Genomic DNA, 20535 nt, shown 5'->3' on the forward strand with positions numbered 1-20535 from the left:
ATTAATTCATCACTGCTGGAATCCACCGTTACAGAAGTCTCAGTATTTTCATGTATTTGGCGGAAAAGGCCTTCTTCGTTGAACTTGAAGTTCATTTTTATGAACATCATCTTTTCCACATTTTGAGGAAGTAGCCTCCTACGCTGATCGCTGACAAGGTACCCGGCTGTGCTAAAAACTCTTTCCGAGTGCACACTGGAGGGTGGGCAGCTTAGGCGGTGCTAAGCAAATTGGTACATGGGTCTCCAAATTCCTTTTTTTTCTCCCAGTATGTAAAGGGACTGTCTGATGTGTCTATTTCTATGCTGTCGTGAAAATAGTCCTCCATCATCCTTTGGATGCTGACAGTACGGCAGAGGTGTCACGTTTTTTGGGCAATTCTTTCAGACCAGACCATGGGATTAATGTATCAAGGTCCGATTTTGCAAATCCAGCTATTTTCTCGTGAGTGTTGAAACTCGCAGATGTATGAAGCTGAAATTTCATGTAAAATCGCCAGAGTTGTGCTTCTGTCAGAATCGCTATTTCCAAAATCTATAGAGATCAAATTCCCAACTGTTTGCCACTCAGGCTATACAAGTCTGAAATGTATGAAGCTGCAATTAAGCAAACGCAGGAGAGTTTGTTTTCAAACATGCTAGATACAACACGCTGCTTACTAGCAGCATGTTTTGTAAACACATCACTGTTACACTGTTCTGCAATAGAGCTGGAGCTTCGGCAGTTGTATAAACTGTAAAAAATAGATAAAAGTTTAAAAAAAAAAAGCGTGGGGTCCCCCCTCTATTCACATTAATCCTAGTGCTGCCAGACTACTGCTGGTCCTGTGAAAATCGGGGAAAAAATTTGCATGGGGTCCCCACGATTTTCACGGAACCAGCACTAGACAAACCAGCCGGGGTGGGTGGCACTATAGCAGGGGGACACGCGGCAAGGTTCCCCCTGCCATAATGACAAACCAATCCCAGGCTGTTCAGCGCTGGGCTGGGCTCCCTAGAGAGTGGTGTCCGCCAAAAAAAAACGAGCGCCCCCTCTAGGAAATACCAATTCAGTGCTGAAAGCACTAGGGCTCTTCCTACACCCCTGGGCGGTTAATCACCAGCTACATTTGTACTGTTCATACACAAATCTGCAGAAATGCTGAAAGGGGCCTTCTTTATGGCTACACTATCAGAAAGGTCAGGCTTACACATAACACACATGGATAGATTCTCCTCAGGGATATGTGTCATTTCTGAATCTGAACATACATTTTCCTCTAATGCCTTACTGTTTTATTCCAGCTCGGCTTTTACACGTAAAAGTATTTGGACACTACTTTTGGAGTCAGAATGACAAGCTCTTGCTTTGTCATGACTGAACTTACAAGAAGATACCTCAGTGACAGTTCCAGAACTAGCACTCATAGAGAAAGGCAAAGGCCTCATTCTTTCCTTGCCACTGCGTGAGTAGAATGCAATGTTGGCAATTTTGTTTTTTTCTGCAGATAATTACTTTGCCTGGATTACTGTTAGGAACTCCAGCAGCCAATACCACAGAACCCGGAGTCTGCTCCGAAGGTCTAGTTTTCACTGTTGCCCCTAGTGGTGGGGACAGACTTGGCTGCAGACAAACGGAGGGTCGTGAGATGGGTACTGGCTGCGGAGAACCCAGGAATGAGGAGTAATGGCAGGCAGCGAATCCGGTAAAGGAGCCAAGGTCAGGGGTCACTTGCAGAGAATAGTCAAAAACACGCCAAAGGTCACGGGCAGGTCAGCAGAATCCGAAGTGCAGGCCAAAAGATCAGGGACAAAGGCAAGAAGGCAAAATCCAGTAAGCAGGCAAATAGTCAAAACAGCAATCCAGCAGAAACAGTGAGCAGGTCAGCACTAGTGCACTACACAGACGCTATAACTGGCAGGGAGGCTAAGGCCTCCATGCCTTAAGTACTTCATGTGGCCAATCAGAGCCCAGCTCTGATACAATCACTGCCCATAAGCTACTCCTAAATAATTGCTAATTAGGGACGCATCGCTGAGGCAGAAGCGTCCGACCGTGAAAGTGACGTCCTGGTCATCAAGGTGACGGCCGGGACGCAGGGCAAAACAGGAAGTGAGCCGCGGCAGCTGTAAGTACCGCCGCGGCTCGTGAGAGTACCACCCCTTGAGGAGGGGTTAGGAAACCCAGACTGCCTGGTTTTCTGGGAATTTGCTTGAAGAATTTTTTAATGAGTCTGTCCACATGAAGGCAGTTTCTTGGAATCCAGGCACGTTCTTCCAAACCACGGCCCTTCCATTGGACTAGAAAGTGAATTTGCCCCTGGACTTTCTTGGAATCCAGTATTTTTTGTACCACAAATTCTCGATGTCCTTCTACATTTACCGAATGAGGCCTCTGAGGGTGGACCCGACTGAATTTACTAGAAAACATTACAGGTTTGAGTAAGGAGCAGTGGAATGTATTTGGAATCTTTAGGGAGCGTGGGAGCTTCAACCTAAATGCCACTGGATTCACTTGTTTGATAATGAAAAAAGGACCAATAAACCTAGGACACAGTTTTTTACATGGTTGCCTGAGTCTGATATTCCGGGTAGAGAGCCACACCTTCTGCCCAACTTGGAAAGAACAGCTCCTATGGTGTTGGTCCAAAAAAAAATTTGATCGAAATGAGGCTTGTTCTAAGGCAGCATGAACTTTTTTCCAAATGCTCTTCAGTGCAGTAGCTGTGGAATGTATGTCAGGAAGCCCAGAAGAATTAAGAACAGCCAGGGAGTTAGATCTGGGAAGAAATCCGAGATTACAGTAAAATGGTGAAACACAAGTGGAGGAATGGCAGGAATTGTTGTATGCAAATTCCGCCCAGGGTAATAATGCTGACCAGTTGTTGTGAAACTCAGAAGTATATAGACGTAAGAATTGTTCCAGGGACTGATTGACCCTCTCAGTTTGTCCATTAGATTTCGGATAATATGCTGAGGAGAGGCTGATATTTGTTCCAAGGAGAGAACAAAAGGATCTCCAGAATTGAGCCACAAACTGAGAACCACGGTCAGAAGCCATGGAGTTGGAAAATATGTTGAACAAAAAGTGAGGCCAAGGTCTGTGCACTAGGGAGTCTGGTTAGAGGTATGAAATGAGCCATTTTACTGAAGCGGTCAACCACTACCCAAATAGTATTGTAGCCCGCTGAGACAGGAAGCTCCACAACGAAATCCATTGACAAGTGTGTCCACGGTCTAGAAGGGACAGACAAGGGCATAAGCTGACCGTAAGGACGATTCCTAGGAGTCTTGTTCCTGGCACAGATTTCACAGGACATAACATAATCTTGGACATCAGAAGACATGGTTGGCCACCAAACAGAATGTGAAAGATGCTCAGTAGTTTTCAAGATACCTGGGTGTCCAGTAGTTCTATGATCATGAGCTTCCGTGAGGACGGCCTTTAGGAGGTGAACCGGAACGAATAAGCGATTCGCAGGTGTTCCAGTGGGGGCCAATTTTTGGAATCTTTGAAGAATTGAAGTCAAATCCTGAGCTAAACCGGCATGAATGATTGTAAATGGTAGAATCGGTAGTGGTTTCGGAGCTGGTGCATGATGAGAGGAAAAACTTCTGGACAAGGCATCAGCTTTAGTGTTCTTAGAACCTAGTCTGTAACTGATAGTAAAACGGAAGTGAGTAAAGAACAGACACCAACGGGCTTGCCTTGGGTTCAGTTGTTTTGCTGATTCGATATATTGAAGGCTCTTGTGGTCAGTAATGACCGAGATAACATGGACCGCCCCTTCTAGCCAATGACGCCATTCTTCAAAAGCCCATTTGATGACCAAGAGTTCTCGATTACCAACATCATAGTTTGCCTCTGCAGACGAGAATTTCCGAGAGAAGAATGCGCAAGGGAACAATCGCTGGTTAGCAAGATCCTTTTGAGAGAGTACAGCTCCTACATCAGAGGCATAGACTTCAAGAACAAAAGGTCAGGATTAGGATGCCTTAAAACAGGAGCGGAGATGAATGCCTGTTTCAAAGCCTCAAAGGAACGGATAGCTTCCGGAGACCAGTTGCCTGGATCTGCCCCTTTTTTAGTGAGGGCAATGATGGGGGCTACCAAATCAGAGAAACTTCGAATAAATCTTCGATAATAATTAGCGAAGCCCAGGAACCTTTGCACGGCTTTTAGATTAACAGGTTGCACCCAGTCAAGGATAACTTGTACTTTCTTGGGGTCCAGGGAAAAGCCGGACGAAGATATGATGTAGCCAAGGAATGATACACTTTGGACTTCAAACTCGCATTTCTCCAGCTTGGCGAACAAGTGATTATTCCGTAACTTACGGAGTACTTGTTGAACGTGGAGTCGATGTTGTGACACAGACTGCGAGTACATCAGAATATCATCCAAGTATACCACTACAAACTGATCAAGGAACTCCCGAAGAACATCATTAATAAGGTCCTGAAACACTGCTGGTGCGTTACAGAGACCAAACGGCATAACTAGATACTCATAGTGGCCGGACTGGGTATTAAAAGCCGTTTTCCACTCATCTCCTTCCCGGATGCGGATGAGATTGTATGCCCCGCGGAGGTCAATCTTAGTAAAGATGGTAGCACCTCTGAGTTGGTCAAACAGGACCGAGATGAGAGGAAGAGGATACGTATTTTTGATAGTGATCTTGTTAAGGCCTCTAAAGTCTATGCAGGGACGGAGACCGCTATCCTTCTTGGAAACAAAGAAGCAACCAGCTCCCACCGGGGATTTTGAAGGCCTAATGAAGCCTTTCTGAAGGTTTTCTTTGACATAATCATTCATGGCTTGGGTCTCAGGACCGGAGAGGGAATATAACCTCCCTTTAGGTAATTTAGCGCCCGGGATTAATTCGATGGCACAATCGTATTCCCTATGCAGAGGGAGGGTGTCGGCTGCCTTCTTAGAGAAGATGTTTCATAATTCTTGGTATTGCGGAGGTAGTAGCGGTGCGACAGGTTGTAAGGTCCGAAGAGACAACTTCAAACAAGTCTGTGAGCAAGGAGACCTCCACTGGGTAATCTCCCCTTGTGTCCAATCAATTACTGGATTATGTAGTTGCAGCCAGGGATGTCCTAAAATCACTGGTACCCATGGACAGTTAATCACGTAGAAGGTCAGAAATTCTGAATGGAGGGTTCTCACCATAAGATGTAATGGTGGAGTTTCATACAGGAACTTGCCACCTGGAAGAGATTCTTCATCTAGACCACATACCGTGATAACTGGATTGATACTGCGGAGAGGAATTCCAGTAGACTTAGCGAAATCCATATCAAGAAAGTTCCCGGCGGCACCGCTATCAATAAAAGCTGAAATGTTATCGGAACGAGCCCCACAGGTGGTGTGGGCAGGTACCAAAAAGGCATTTTAGAGGAGATGATCTGCAGACCTAGGTGAACCCCCTCTTTATCTCCTAGGCCAAATCTTTTCCCGACTTGGCGGGACAGGAACGAGAGAAATGTCCCTTGGCACCACAGTAGAGACACAAGCCAAGAGTCTGCCTTCTGGCCTTTTCCTCTGCTGAGAGGTGATACGCTCCTAGTTGCATCGGTTCTTCTAGATCCAACGATGTTGAGGTGAATACTGGTGGTAAACCAGACGGCGTCTCTCTCTCCGCCTTCTTTTCCCTGATTCGCCAATCGATTTTAATGGCGAGTTGCATGAGATCTTCCAACGATGTTGGCGAAGGATACTGAACCAATGCATCCTTGATCTGCTCTGAGAGACCCAAACGGAGTTGGCTGCGCAAAGCAGGATCATTCCACTTGCTGTCGGTGGACCAACGTCTGAATTCGGCACAGAATTCTTCAGCAGAGCGCTGGCCCTGTTTTAAAGCCCGGAGATGAGCCTCGGCCGAGGCCACTTTATCATGATCATCATATAGTAGGCCTAAAGCGTTAAAGAACGCATCGACGTAAGCATCCGCCTGCTATCATTGTACCCTCTGGTTTGACAATGTTACATAGTTAATGTATTTGCATTATGTGACCCCATCTTACTGATTCACTCTAGTCTGTCACCTCCCCCTCCCCGCACCCACACACATGGACCCACTGGGTAGCAGATACCCGCCTCCCTCCCCCCCCGTCAGCCATTTACCTTTCGTCCTCTCGATTGGTAAGTCCTAGCCACTTCCCCCATAGAGCTTGGTTGCTCTCATCTGGTCCCCGGGTACCTAGGGTACCGCTCCTTCTGTCCCACCAGCACCCTGGACGGGCGTCCTGCACCACACCCGTCCTCCTACCCCCACTTTCCCGTCACACCTACAATGTTTCCCCAACCATGGCCGTCTTTAGTATCTACCCCTCCAGCAAATCAAAACTACAACTCACTATATATATTTTCTCCTCCTGACTCCTCCCCTTTGACTTTCTCATGACGCTCCGTCTGATATCTTTTAATGTTAAAGGTCTTAACTCTCCCCAAAAAAGGGGCAAACTTTACGCTTCTTTACAGGCCCTTAAGGGCGACCTAGTATTCCTACAGGAGACCCATTTTATTAAGCACTTGCACCCGGAACTTAAATCCCAAAAATTCCCCCTTTCTTATCATGCCTGTAACTCTGCCAAGAAGAGATGCGGGGTGGCAATCCTTTTCTCGCGTAATCTTGTCTTTGATCTCGCAGACACGCACAGAGACAAAGAAGGTAGATATCTTATCCTGGTGGGTAAATTGAACAACCTCCCGTGCACGCTAGTGAATATTTATGCCCCGAACCAAGACCAGCACAAATTCTTTAAACGCCTAGGAGTTACACTTTCTCAGGTTTGTAGGGGAGAACTGATAGTAGGAGGAGACTTTAATGCGGTCCTTACATCCCATCTGGATAGATCTGCCCCCTCAGCTGCTCTTTCCGACGGAAGGGATAGGAGGAACTCCAGGGCCTTGCAAGATTTCATGAAATTGCATAATCTGTACGATACTTGGAGAATCTCTGACCCTTTGGCCCGAGATTATTCTTTCTATTCCTCAGTCCAAAACACCTATTCCCGAATCGACATGGTCCTGCTCAGCCACGACCTGACCCTTAAACTCACTAACTCTATTATCCACTCAATTACATGGTCTGACCATGCCCCAATTTCGGCGGACCTCTCCTCCCTAGTTTCTTGCTCCTCCACCTTCTCCTGGAGACTCAACGAGTCCCTTCTCCACGACAAAAACACAGTAGCTCATATTAAATCCCTAATATCCGAATATTTTGAAACAAACGAGTCTCCTGATATCTCACCCTCTACTCTCTGGAATGCTCATAAGGCGGTCATTAGAGGTCACCTAATGGCTTCGGCAGCGAATGCCAAAAGGGCTAAAGCGGCCGAAACTATGCCTCTATCCACGGCCCTCCACCAGTTGGAGGAACAACATAAATCTTATCCTGACCCTGCTTTATTCGAACAGATGGCTTCTGTGAGGGGGGAACTTAACCTGCTTCTCTCCCACCGAGAGGCCAACAAGCTGAAATTGCTGAACCAACGCTTTTACGAAAAGGGTGATAAGGCAGATAAGCTCTTGGCCACTCGGCTGCGGACCAAAGTCTTGGCCCATAATCTTATGGCTATTAGGGATTCCTCCGGAGCTCTGGTCTATGACCCAAAATTAATCCGCTCAGAATTCCAGAACTATTATCTAAAACTGTATAATCTCCCTCAACCCACCAACACCTCGGCCCTATGAGAACAGGCAGAGCGTATAGATAAGTTTCTGGAAGACGCTCGCCTTCCGAAGCTTACTACCCAGGCTGCAGATCGTCTTAGTGAACCCGTCTCCTTAGAGGAGGTAGTGCAGATTATTAAGGCGCAGAAAACAGGAAAGGCACCTGGTCCTGATGGGTTTTGGCAGCCTACTATAAGAAATTTGCTGCTCTTCTGGTCCCTTAACTCACCACTCTTTTTAATTCTATTCTAAAGGGCAAACCCTGGCCTAAAGAATCTCTGGAGGCTCGTATAACCCTGATCCACAAGGAGGGTAAAGAAGTCCACAACTGTGCTAGTTATCGCCCAATATCCCTCCTTAACAACGACTTGAAACTATACGCTAAGAACCTGGCCAATCGCTTTAACACTGTACTCCCCGGGTTAGTTCACTATGATCAGGTGGGGTTTGTCCCTGGTTGGCAGGCCAGGGATAACACAAGGAGAACTATTGACCTCATTCACATACTTAACACTAGGAAGACTCCCTCCATTATTTTATCCTTGGATGCCGAAAAGGCCTTCGACAGGATCTCCTGGCAGTTCATGACTCATACCCTCAAGCATTTTGTTCTGTCTGGGGATTTCCTGGCGGGGGTCCTGGCCTTGTATTCTCCTCCCTCTGCTAAGGTTATGGTTAATGGTTCTCCTTCTGATCCCGTCCCAATAAGCAACGGCACCCGCCAAGGATGCCCACTCTCCCCTTTAATTTTCGCCTTGGTCATTTAGCCTTTAGCAGCCACTATCCGAGCCTCCCCAGATATCAGAGGAGTGGAGACAGGGTCTCTGGAGAGTAAGCTCTCACTGTTTGCTGACAATATATTTCTCACGCTCCAGCAGCCAAGAATATCCTTGCCCAACCTGTTCTGCCTCCTCTCGAGGTATGGCGACCTGTCCGGGTATAAAATCAACATAACAAAATCCGAAGCCATATTTCTTAATGTCACCTCACAGGACTGCTGTGATCTCACCTCCCATTATCACTTTAGATGGCAAAGGAAAAAATTAAAATACCTGGGAGTGTATATAACCACCTCATATGAATCCCTATATCAGGAGAACTATCCAGCTCTCTTTCACAAACTCAAATCAGACATCTTCTCCTGCGAACCCTAATCATTTCGTGGCTGGGCAGGATCATCGCGGTAAAAATGACTGTTCTCCCTCAACTTCTTTACCTTTTCCAGACATTGCCTGTGAGAATACCCCTAACTTAAATATACTCTATGCAGCAACACCTTTCTAAATTTGTCTGGCGGGGCAGGTCTCCCAGGCTTCGATTGGCATTACTCAAAAAACCTAAGGGCTGCGGAGGCAGGGGCTTCCCAGACCTCAAGGCCTACTACTGGGCAGCCCAGCTTAGCTCCATAGCCTCTTCATTTGCTCCTCCGACATCTCATGCATGGGCAGACCTGGAGGCTGCATATCTCTCCATACCCGGCCTATCTGGCCTTTGGGGAGTTCCTTCTGATATTCGGAAGGCCCTAACCAAACGTTTTCCAAATCTGGAGTTTGCGTCTCGGATCTGGGAGACCTGCAAAGGCCATCTCTCTATCTTTCCTAACCCTCTGCACATTGTACCCCTGTGGCATAACCCCACCTTCCCTCCAGGAATGTCCCGACTTTCTCTCGGCTATGGACCAGGGCGGGATTCCGATTTGTGGGAAGCCTTCTTGAGCGGGGAAGGCCCATATCCTATGACGCCCTCTGCTCCAGAGTCCCTAACTTTCACCCGCCTTTCTACCAATATCTGCAGGTTCGGCACTTCCTCCTGTCACTCCTGTCGGACAATTCACCTCACTCCCCCTCCCAATTTGAATCTCTCTGCCTTTCTTCCCCTTTGCGAAGGGGTATAATCTCGTCCTTGTATAGTCTTCTACTGGGGAAATTGGTGCCTTCCGGGAACGCACATGAGAGGGAGTGGGAGAGGGATCTGGGCCCTCCCCCGGAGGAGGACTGTGGGGAAACCATCAGGCTGAACGTGGCTTCTAGTTCCATCTCCACATTAATTAAGGAAAATGCGTACAAAGTTTACTACAGGTGGTATCTCACACCTGACAGGCTTGCAAAGATGTACCAGTCAGCTTCTCCCGATTGCTGGAGAAATTGTGGTCACCGAGGCACTTTCGTGCATATCTGGTGGTCATGCCCGGTCATTTCCTCCTTCTGGGACAGGGTTTCGAGACTTCTTTCCTCCCTCCTCCAATGCGCTATTAGGAAGAACCCATGGTCCTTCCTACTCTGTTATCCTATACAGGACCTAGACACCCACTCTGCAAAACTTGCTTCACATGTCCTGGCAGCCGCTAGATGCCTGATTGCTAAATTGTGGAAACAAGCAGACCCCCCCGCATCTCTTCTCTTAGATCATATATATGGTTCATTGCCAAAATGGAAAAAATCACGTCGCTGCTGCGAGACAAAGAAGACAAATTTCATCAAATTTGGGCCTCCTGGCTTAATGCCTAGGATCCCCGTAGTTTTCTCTTCCTCAAAATAGTCTCCCTCTACACAATTCCAGATAACATCGATCCCCTTACTACTTTAAAATACTCCCATGCAGACCTGAACGCGCCCCCCTTTGAAGGTGAACATGCTTTTCTTAGTATAGCCCATGAGATGGCCATTGACCTCCCCTCCCCCTTGCCTACCCTACACCCCCTTTAATGCCCACTTCTTTTCCCTCCCGCCCCTTACCCATTACCATCTTGTTATATTGCAATACATGTTACTGTTTTGTGAGTGACATTGCTGGATATCTACTCTGCTCTGTGATTATTGTAATCAAATTGCTTGTTGTTGTATGCTTATGTCATTCATACTTTATTATACAATAAAATTTTGAGTTAAAAAAAAAAAGAACGCATCGACAGAGAGTAGTGAGGGACTTGTGGAAGGAAGGCTAAATGCCCAGGACTGGGGGTCACCTTGTAGGAGAGATATAATAATCCCGACCCGTGGTTGTTCTGACCCAGAAGAGCGAGGTCTTAGACGAAAGTAAAGCTTGCAACTTTCCTTAAAATTGCGGAACAGTGACCTTTCACCGGAGAAACGGTCTGGCAAATTCATCTTAGGTTCTGGAGTAGGTACAGACGAACCTTGTTAAGCTTGCGCAGTCCTGGAAGCCTCCTCTTGAGCCGACAACCGTTGCGACAGTGCCTGGACCATCTGAGACAGGGTTTGAATCTGTCCAGCTAGAGCTTGGGCTGGAGAGGGATTCGTCCCGCTTCCGTCCATCAATAATCCTCTCCAGCGCTTCACTGGCCGGTTATAATGTTAGGAACTCCAGCAGCCAATACCACAAAAGTCTGCTCCGAAGGTCTGGTTTTCACTGTTGCCCCTAGTGGTGGGGACAGACTTGGCTGCAGACAAACGGAGGGTCGTGAGATGGGTACTGGCTGCGGAGAACCCAGGAATGAGGAGTAATGTCAGGCAGCGAATCCGGTAAACGAGCCAAGGTCAGGGGTCACTTGCAGAGAAGAATAGTAAAAAACACGCCAAAGGGTCAGGGTCACGAGCAGGTCAGCAGAATCCGAAGTACAGGCCAAAAGATCAGGGACATAGGCAAGAAGGCAAAATCCAGTAAGCAGGCAAATAGTCAAAACAGCAATCCAGCAGAAACAGTGAGCAGGTCAGCACTTCTGACCCGGAAGTGACGTCCCGGTCGTCAAGGTGATGGCTGGGACGCAGGGCAAAACAGGAAGTGAGCAGCTTGTGACAATTACAGGTCTTTTTTTCTTGACCAAGGTAAAAAGGGGTTTTTTACATTTTTGTTTCCCTGACTTAAAAACTCTATGCACTTTAATATAGGCTTTAGAAGATGACTTAGAGGGATTACTATCAACTTGACTTGTGCCAGCAGCTTCTTGGTGCTCCTGGTCTTCTGTGTACTGCTGTGAATCCATAACACAGTACAATGTGACTGCAGATTAAGAACAACACTGCTAGCCCTATTATTTCTATTTCAATAATGACAATTAGCAATGAAGCAATGGACCTCTCCTCTTTGTGTGTTACCTATATAACACCGTAGAATGTGACTGCAGATTTAGACCAGGACTGCCAGCCCTATTATTTCTATTTCAGCAATGACAATTAGCAATGGAGCAATGGAGCTGTCCTCTTTGTGTGTTACCTATATAACACCGTACAATGTGACTGCAGATTTAAACCAAGAGTGCCTGCCCTATAATTTCTATTTCAGCAATGACAATTAGCAATGGAGCTGTACTGTTTGCTTGTTAGCTATATAACACCGTACAATTTGACTACAGATTTAGACCAAGACTGCCAGCCCTATTATTTCTATTTCAGCAATGACAAGTAGCAGTGGAGCAACGGAGCTGTGCTATTGGTGTGTTAGCTAGATAACACAGTAAAATGTGACTGCAGATTAGAAGACCAAGACTGCCAGCCCTATTACTTCTATTTCAGCAATGAAAATTAGTAATGGAGCTCTCCTGAATGTCACTGGAGAGTTTGAAGAACACTGCTACCCATCCTCTTTCTTTTCTAGCTATGACACTGCCCAACTGCACTAGAGAGTGCCAAGAACCGGGCTACCCCTTCTATGTCCCTCTGTGAAATGATGCTGGTTCGCCGTGGAGGGCGGTACTTATAGAATACAAAACTTGCAAGATCAACAATGATGTTTTGCCTCATATTCAATTTCGATGTCGTGCGAAAGTACCTAGCAGGCTCGGCTCGGTACTCAAATCTGCTAAGTTCAGGTGTGTTCGGTTCTCGGGGAAGCGAGTCTGAGCATCTATACTATTAATAGATAATACATAGTTGCCTCTTTGAAACTGTATAAGATTACCTTAATTAATAATTGTTGGGTCATATATATTTGGGTGGAATGTGTATATAATACAGATCTGAAAAAACTTTTTCAGAAACCTAGGAGCCATTATTATTCTTATATGGCCCAAGTTACTATAATATTATGCTCAATTTACCAGAGTCAGTGTCCACACAGCCTACCAGCTTGTGCCCCTACTATATGTCAGCACTAGTGTTCTCACATAACAGCCAGCGACCTCACAGTATACCAACTCTAATGCTACCACAGTATACCATCACTAGATCCTCCACATATTAGCCAATACCCCCACAGCACCCACAGTAAAGCAGCCCCAGTGCCCTCACAAAATACTAGCCACACTGACCCTATAGTATACAGTTAGAGTGACCTTACAGCATACCAGCACCAGTGACCCCACATGTCCCCAAATGCCAGCCAGTGCACACAGCCATGCACTAGTTGATGCGCTTACTTACAGGGAGCAAGTAAATGCTCATATATGCTTCAGCACTAAAAGGTTAGTCAGCAATACACCAACTGGTCTCATAGACAAAGTCAGTGCATTATTACATTATATATAGTATCTGCTTGTTAGCATCATGTGCCTTATACTGCGCCCAAATGCAAATATTTTATTGTTTTGGCGCACAATGAGATGAATTTTAAACAGTGCAGCTTTTGTATTTAGTTCAGTTGTTACCAATTTAGCAGGTGGTTGCAGCTTCTACCACTGCCAAAGAACTTGTACAAGGAGGTGTCAGACAAAACTGTTAATGGCATGTGTTTTGCAGCAAGGCAATGTGCGGAAAATGGTATTTTTAAGTGTACAATACCAATAAAAGCACTACAGTTGAGCGCTGAGATAGACCAGCAGCACTACTGAGACAGGCCCAGAGCCCCTCAGTGTGGATGGAAGGAATGCTGAACCTTGAGTAGTACTCCGATATGTACCTGTTGTAGATGTACCTAGGAGTAGTGTGCTGCAGAATGAGTTGTTTTTAAACCATGCCAAGCAGTCTGTGCCAAAAATAACTGTAATCCAAGTGTGGATTCCAATAGCCTCAGCAGTAGATATATCAATAGTGTAGTAGACCTAATAGTGTTATAATATAATAATGTTTTCACCTTTAAGTAATATGACACAGTCATAGATTGGAGCAGATAACACATGTACACACCCACTGGCAAGTCTGCTGCTGTTCCAATAGAAACTTGTAATGGGTAGCGGCTCTACAAAATGTAACTGTCAATAGGAACCAAGAGCCAAATATGAACCTGCTTAAAATATTAAATAGCCACAATGTAATTCTAATGGGATGTTGGTTAAAGGCATATGCATCTCATAGTTATTATAAGTGGATTACTATACAAATAGCCCTCTAAAAGGTACTCTTAGTTATTGTAAGCACAACTATTCCAATAAATATCTGGTCACAAAAGAGAGGTTTCTATTTGTATTTAATCTGTCAGCATCATCCTGTGTTCTGCACTGAGATCATTATTTCCTGGCTCTCATCTTCTTGCAGCAATATCTATACTTAGCATTCCCACTGCCAAATAAAGGTGACCTGTGTTGCAAGGATGACATTTTATTCTTGCTTGTCTTGTTTTATTTAAACTTTTTTGAAGAAAAGTTCATAATGTTTTTTGTTCTATACAAAGTGACATCACCCATAGTAAAAAAAACTATTTCCACGGAAAGTGCTTCTGAGCCAATGCACCTAAATCCCCAGCATTATATGTTTACAGCTATGGTATTGCAGTTTAAATACTTCAACAGATGATAAATCACAGGAGCCTGGAGACTGACACTTGATAGTGATATTTCAATTCAATTTGAAGAATAAGAGAAGTTGTACTGTGCGTTTATTAACATTTATTTATATAGTGCCAGCATGCTCCATAGTTCTTTACAGCTGGGGGCAAACACAGCAATAAAACAAGACTGGGTATTAACAGACAGACAACACAGTAATAGAGTCCTGCTCACAAGCCTACAATCTTGTTCAGTATTAACAATAGGGATATTTCTAAGAACAAAAATTCCAAAGGACAAATCTTTAAAAAGGGCCTGTGGAGACTAGGACCATTTTCCGCATGTAACGCCCCCCCTGCGGGGAAACAGGGACAGACACAACACAAAAGAACTTACCTTGAAAACGATGGTCACCTCCAGTCCGCTTCCGATATCCCAGCTGCGATCCAATCCCAGCAGATCCGCAGCCGCAACCCCTGTCACCTCCGACCACGTCCCTCTAAGAAAGAGACAGAGATTACGGCCGTGCCTACAAGGTAAGGGCTGTCCGAGAATACGGCAATGAACAAGGACACTCTCAGTCCAAGCCCACTTGCCGCCTCCTCGCTTTGCTCTTGCCAAGACGCGGGGGACTACAGGCACTTAAGACCAAGACTAATCCGAGGACTAATCCCGCCTCAAGTACCTCACACACCTGCCGGTGAGGGCCTAACCGAAAGGGGGAATCGAGCATGATACTCACCGGGACACTCCCACTTCCGATCCAGTTATCCTGCACCTTCCCGACTCCTGCGGATGACAAGAACACACAGCCTCCCTCTGCGCTCTCAGTGAGACTAAGATGGCACCCACAAAACTGGACTGACTACAACAGCGACCCGACCCTAACAACGTTCTAATGGTCGGCAACGCAACTAAGTCAAACCACTATGACTAACTAGGTGTGGTGCACTAACGGAACTACTCACTTACACTCTACGGGGAACACCAGCCGGTGTTCACGGACTAAACCGGAGGGCGGTTCCTAACCCCCTCACCCAGGTCTAACCAAGGAGACTGTCTCCTTACGATGGGGTCACCCACGAACCCTAAGGACCGGCTGCTTCAAGCCTGGCTGAGGCTCAGTGGAACAGCACACTAACCCGCGGGCCGACTGCCGCACGGAACAGCCGATCGAACTGAACCGCCCGACTGCCTGTACTCGGGTATCTCACACGTGTCCTTACGCCCAGAACCACAGGTCCACCTGCACGGAACCGGCCTTGGGGACCCTCAATGAGAACCACGGCCGCCCCTGGAACTGCCTCAAGGTGTGCTGCACTGCCACCAACTCACTCAGACACCCCCTCTGGGAACCAGTGTGACCCCGGGGACCTAAGGGACAGGAAAACTACGTGTGTTCTCCCCTGACTATGTGTATGCTGGTAACTACACTTGCCCTCACAGCACGGGTTAGCACAGAACAACACAGGAACAAGAGCCTACCTTTAATGGGGGCCTGACGTCTTGCCCCATGACACAATTACGTAGCACACCCAAAATACCGTAATTCCACAATACCCGCCGCACAGACCAGAATACAATATACAGTACTTTGTAAGCTACTTACCAGAGCACACCGCTGCTAGCCAACCAGCCGGTTGCTACAGCACCACAGGAACCTCCGCTCTACTGTACCTCCTAACTACGTGAGCTCACCTCACACAGGACCGCGCCTACACTCACGAGGCTCCCACGCCTCTATCACACCACCACCAGGACCTTCTGCCCTTCACACCATGGGCCTCTTGCCCAGTTGCACACAGAGCCTTGTGCTCTGATTAATGGGCCTCAGCCCCCTCTCTAACTCAGGGCTCTGAGCCCACTAACTAGGGCCTTGTGCCCTGCTACCTAGGGGTACTAGCCCCTGTCTACTCAGGCCTGGTGGCCTCCCTAGCTCTCTACTAGGGCCTTGTGCCCTTTATAGCTTACAGGCTACCAGCCCCTACACAGGCCCTGTGGCCTTCCTATGGCCACTAGGCCACTAACTGTCTAAGGGCCTTGTGCCCTTGTACCTGGGGCTCTCACGCCCCCTGTCTAACTAACAGGGGCTTGTCCCCTTTATCAAAAGTATTATGGCCTACTGGCCCACTAACTCGTAGGGGCCTAGTGCCCAGGTCCCTGGGCCTTGTGCCCCTAATAGACAGTCCCCACGGGCCTTGTGCCCGACCGTGGCCACGGGCCTAGTGCCCGAATTTAACGTTGAGTATACTTACCTGCTCTGCGCAGGAATCTCAGCGCTGATTGGCTCGCGTCGGCGTCAATCTTTTGAATGGCCGGGCGCGAGCCGCGATTGGCTCGCTCATCCGGCCGCTGATTGGCCAGCGGGGAAAGATGAGCCCTGATTGGCTCATCCTTCCTCCGCGCACGGGACCTGCAGGAGAGAAGCCATACTTACCGCCGCTGGAGCGCTGGACGGGTAAGTCACTTCTTTCTTCCTTCTTCACCCTCTTGCTGGGCACAGGAGCTTGGGACATCTTCTGTCCCTCCAGGGACACGACGATCGCGGGCATCTTCGCCCGCTTCTCGGGCACCGGGCACATCTTCAGCCCCTCCAGGGGCATCCTTACACGCACATTGCCTTGCTGCAAAACACATGCCATGACCGCGCCCTGCCCTCTAGTCACGCCCCTCTCCCGGACTGCACTGCCTGAAAGTAGACAAGTATGTCATAGGCATGTATAAAGACTTATCCATAGAGCTGAATGTAAATATTGGCAATCTACTGCAGGTTATATAGCTAATTAGTTATATCATACATCTTGACAAAGCTAGGCAAGATTTTAAGTGTTTCCAACACTGTCAATAAACATTACACTAAACCGTAATTTGTAAATATTTAACAGCAGTAATCCCACATAAACTCAAATAATTGCGTTTTATGTGGGTTATTTTAAGGATTAGGACCAGTTGAAGTTTTCCAATGAAAATTATCACCAACATTACGTAAAATCACTCTGTACATGGCCAGAACCAGGAGATACGTCCATGATCGCAGCCGTGTCCATTAAGGCAAAGGACGCTTACTACAGCCTAAGGGTTTGGGAAGTGAAGGGGGTGGGGAAGGGGCATTTTGCCATAGTCAATGTAGAGTAGAGGCGTGCCAAACTCAAGCAATGACATAAATTAATATTTATTTTTTTTCCTGTGCGTTCTTTTACGAATTTATGATCCATATAAGGTATTGGACATTTCCTGCAGCATCTTTTGTAGTAGAGGACAGCATGCCTGGTTTCGATTTTAACTGTGCACATATTGTGAGATCCGTGCTATGATGAATTCAGAAGTGTGAAAAGCCAAAACACGTGTGTTTAATACTAAATGCAGGGTTGTGCTCAGAGTATGTGCCTTGATTAGTCAGGCCCATAGCGTCATTTATGAAACTGTCCCACAGGTAGCGATGTAGAAAAGTAGGTGTTGTATTTAATAACTAATCAGGTGATGGCTTTAATTTACAATTGCAAATACATTAGCTGCTTTGTGCATTGCCTAAAATTATGCTGCAACATATCCTGCGATAACAGTAAACCTAACTGTACAGTATGACATTGCCACCTTGTGGCAGAAGTTGATCATGGAGAGTTTTACAGTACGGGGAGTATGTTACTGGATTATGAAATTTACCCTTTTAAATCATGTGTTGAATGTAATATTGTGCTACATTATTTTGTCAGATTCCTTAGAGATCCATTTTTGATAAATTAAAGTGGTGCTTCTATACAGCGTTTCACCTTATGTGCTTATTTAAAAAAGTGTATTATAGTGTATTTTGAAAACTAGGTTTTTTGCTGTTTTCTGGGGGTTGTGTGTGAAAATAAAACATTTAAATAAATTCATTTGATACTTATAAAAGCAATAATGTGTTTTTAATACTGCTTTTTTCAATGAAGGTTTGGAGTAAGAGCTATCATTTACGTTAGTGGAAAAATATTCAAGGTAGTGTCAAAATAACTTCAATCAGATGATTCTTTTTTTCTTTTTATTTATTTGCTATTTATTTTTATTTTAGTTATTTTTTTTTCCTTTGGAAATGTTTTGGTTTTTTTTGTTTACAAATGGCCTGTAGTAAAGGCATTACATAATTGGGAAGTCAAAAAGTCAAGTTCAATTTAAATTACAAAATAGGTTAGATAGGTATATGCCAAATAATGTAAAGAGTCTATGTTTTGATCCTTTTTAAGCAGGATACTCTTTTTTATGTTATTAGAGTGAAGAATGTAAAACAACACATAAAATAAACCACTTTTATTTTTTGTAATCAGGTGAAGCAGCTGTGTGGTGAGACAACTCCAAAATAAGAGCTATCACTCATCTGAAGACACACGAGAAGTCAAGTTTAAAGGTGGGCTGGCAAAGACTATATATATATCTAAATCTATCTATCTATCTATCTATCTATGTATCTATAATATAAATGTCTAGTGGCGTGTGTTAGTCTGTCTTTGTGTGGAAAAAATAAAACCAAGCTGCAGCGCCACCTGCTGGGCGGAGTTATACACTGACCTACTAAATTCTTAGTGTGTGTGGGGAAAAAAATTCAGAAAGGGCTGAAATTTGGTATACGAAGATGTTTTTAATTTGTTAATTTAATTTGTTAATTGTTAAAAGTGTTTATAAAGATTTTAAAAAATTATATATATATTTCTTGAAGGAGAAGTGACAGTTGGGAGTGGTTGGTGGTTGCCGGGGGTGACAGTGGGGAGTGGTTAGTGGTTGAGGGCTGGGCTATGGCCCAAATGCATGACAAGAACCTTTTTAACACCTTAAGTAGCTTGATTTGACTAGAATGCATGAGTATCATGCACGGGTTAACTTGTGTGTACATATATATATATATATATTAGAGATGGGCGGGCTTGGTTCCCCGAGAACCGAACCCACCCGAACTTTGCCTTGCAGGCTCGGTACTCTCCCGCCCGCTCGGAATCCAAATCGAGGCCGAACGTCATTGTGACGTCGTCGGATATCGGGGCTCGGTTCTCGCGATACTTAAGAATTATAAATACCTTCCTCCACAGCAACCCATCGCCATTTGACAGAGGGAGAGAGCAGGGTGTAGTCACAGGCTGATTAGAGCATGGACAGACAATACAATTCTGATTCCAATTCTGAAATCAATCGATAGAGAAGAGAGGAGGATAGAGGAGTCTTTTTTTTTGTTCAATATTTGGCACTACAAGTGCTTTGGGGTGTCCCCCATTCTTTTGCATTAATATTTCTGGCTGTCAAAAGTACTATCTGTCAGCAGACTTCAAATATAATATTTAGCACTCAGAAATGCTTTTGGGGTGTCCCCCATTCTTTTGCATTAATATTTCTGGCTGTCAAAAGTACTATCTGTCAGCAGACTTCAAATATAATATTTAGCACTCCCAAATGCTTTTGGGGTGTCCCCCATTATTTTGCATTAATATTTCTGGCTGTCAAAAGTACTATCTGTCAGCAGATTAAAAAAATTATTTGTAACACTCCAAAGTGCTTTTGGGGTGTCCCTCATTCTTTTGCATTAATATTTCTGGCTGTCAAAAGTACTATCTGTCAGCAGATTGAAAAAATTATTCGTAGCACTCCAAAGTGCTTTTGGGGTGTCCCTCATTTTTTTGCATTAATTTTTGTGGCTGTCAGAAGTCATATTTGTCAGCAGTATCTAAAACAATTTGTAGCACTACAAGTGCGTTGGGCTCATAATGGATTCAAAGCAGTCCGCATATGAGCAGAATCAGCAACCAGGTTCTGTCACCAGTCCTGATGTGTCACAAATCGTGATCTTAGCCGCACTTACCTCGTCCGCCGCTGTGATATCACGGCTACCTGGGTCCCTTCTGGTCGTCTGCAGCATTCCCTTCCCCACACCTCTGTTTGTAAACAAACACATACTGTTTGTTCTGCTGCATGGGCGCGGCCATCTTGGATGCAGTCAGGTGATCATTCCAGACCAACCAGATTCAGAAGCTGTGATCACATGAATTGATCAGCCAATAGTTGTTTGGGACATCCTATTTAAACCGGCTGCTGTGATCTGTTCATTGCCAGAACAACACACTTCTCTCCAGAGGATAGTTCTAGGCTCCAGGTTCCAGTGTTCCAGTCTGCATTACAAAGTGTAGTGTTCCAGTCTGTATTACAAAGTGCAGTGTTCCAGTCTGCATTACAAAGTGCAGTGTTCCAGTCTGCATTACAAAGTGCAGTGTTCCAGTCTGCATTACAAAGTGCAGTGTTCCAGTCTGCATTAC

General features: G+C 45.7%; 1 protein-coding gene across 5 annotated transcripts in view; it reads left to right on the forward strand.

The window, feature by feature from the left end:
* FGF1 (fibroblast growth factor 1) overlaps positions 1-20535 on the forward strand; it is a 233073-nt gene that overhangs the window by 80409 nt on the left and 132129 nt on the right. For 4 of the 5 annotated variants that reach the window (XM_075209693.1, XM_075209695.1, XM_075209694.1 and 1 more), the window contains exon 2: positions 18565-18644. The gene's annotated coding sequence lies outside the window, so the exon portion shown is untranslated. The remainder of the gene's footprint in view (positions 1-18564; positions 18645-20535) is intronic. The other variant, XM_075209696.1, reaches the window with a different exon arrangement.

The sequence above is a fragment of the Mixophyes fleayi genome, chromosome 4 (assembly GCF_038048845.1).
Source record: "Mixophyes fleayi isolate aMixFle1 chromosome 4, aMixFle1.hap1, whole genome shotgun sequence".
NCBI lineage: Eukaryota > Metazoa > Chordata > Amphibia > Anura > Limnodynastidae > Mixophyes > Mixophyes fleayi.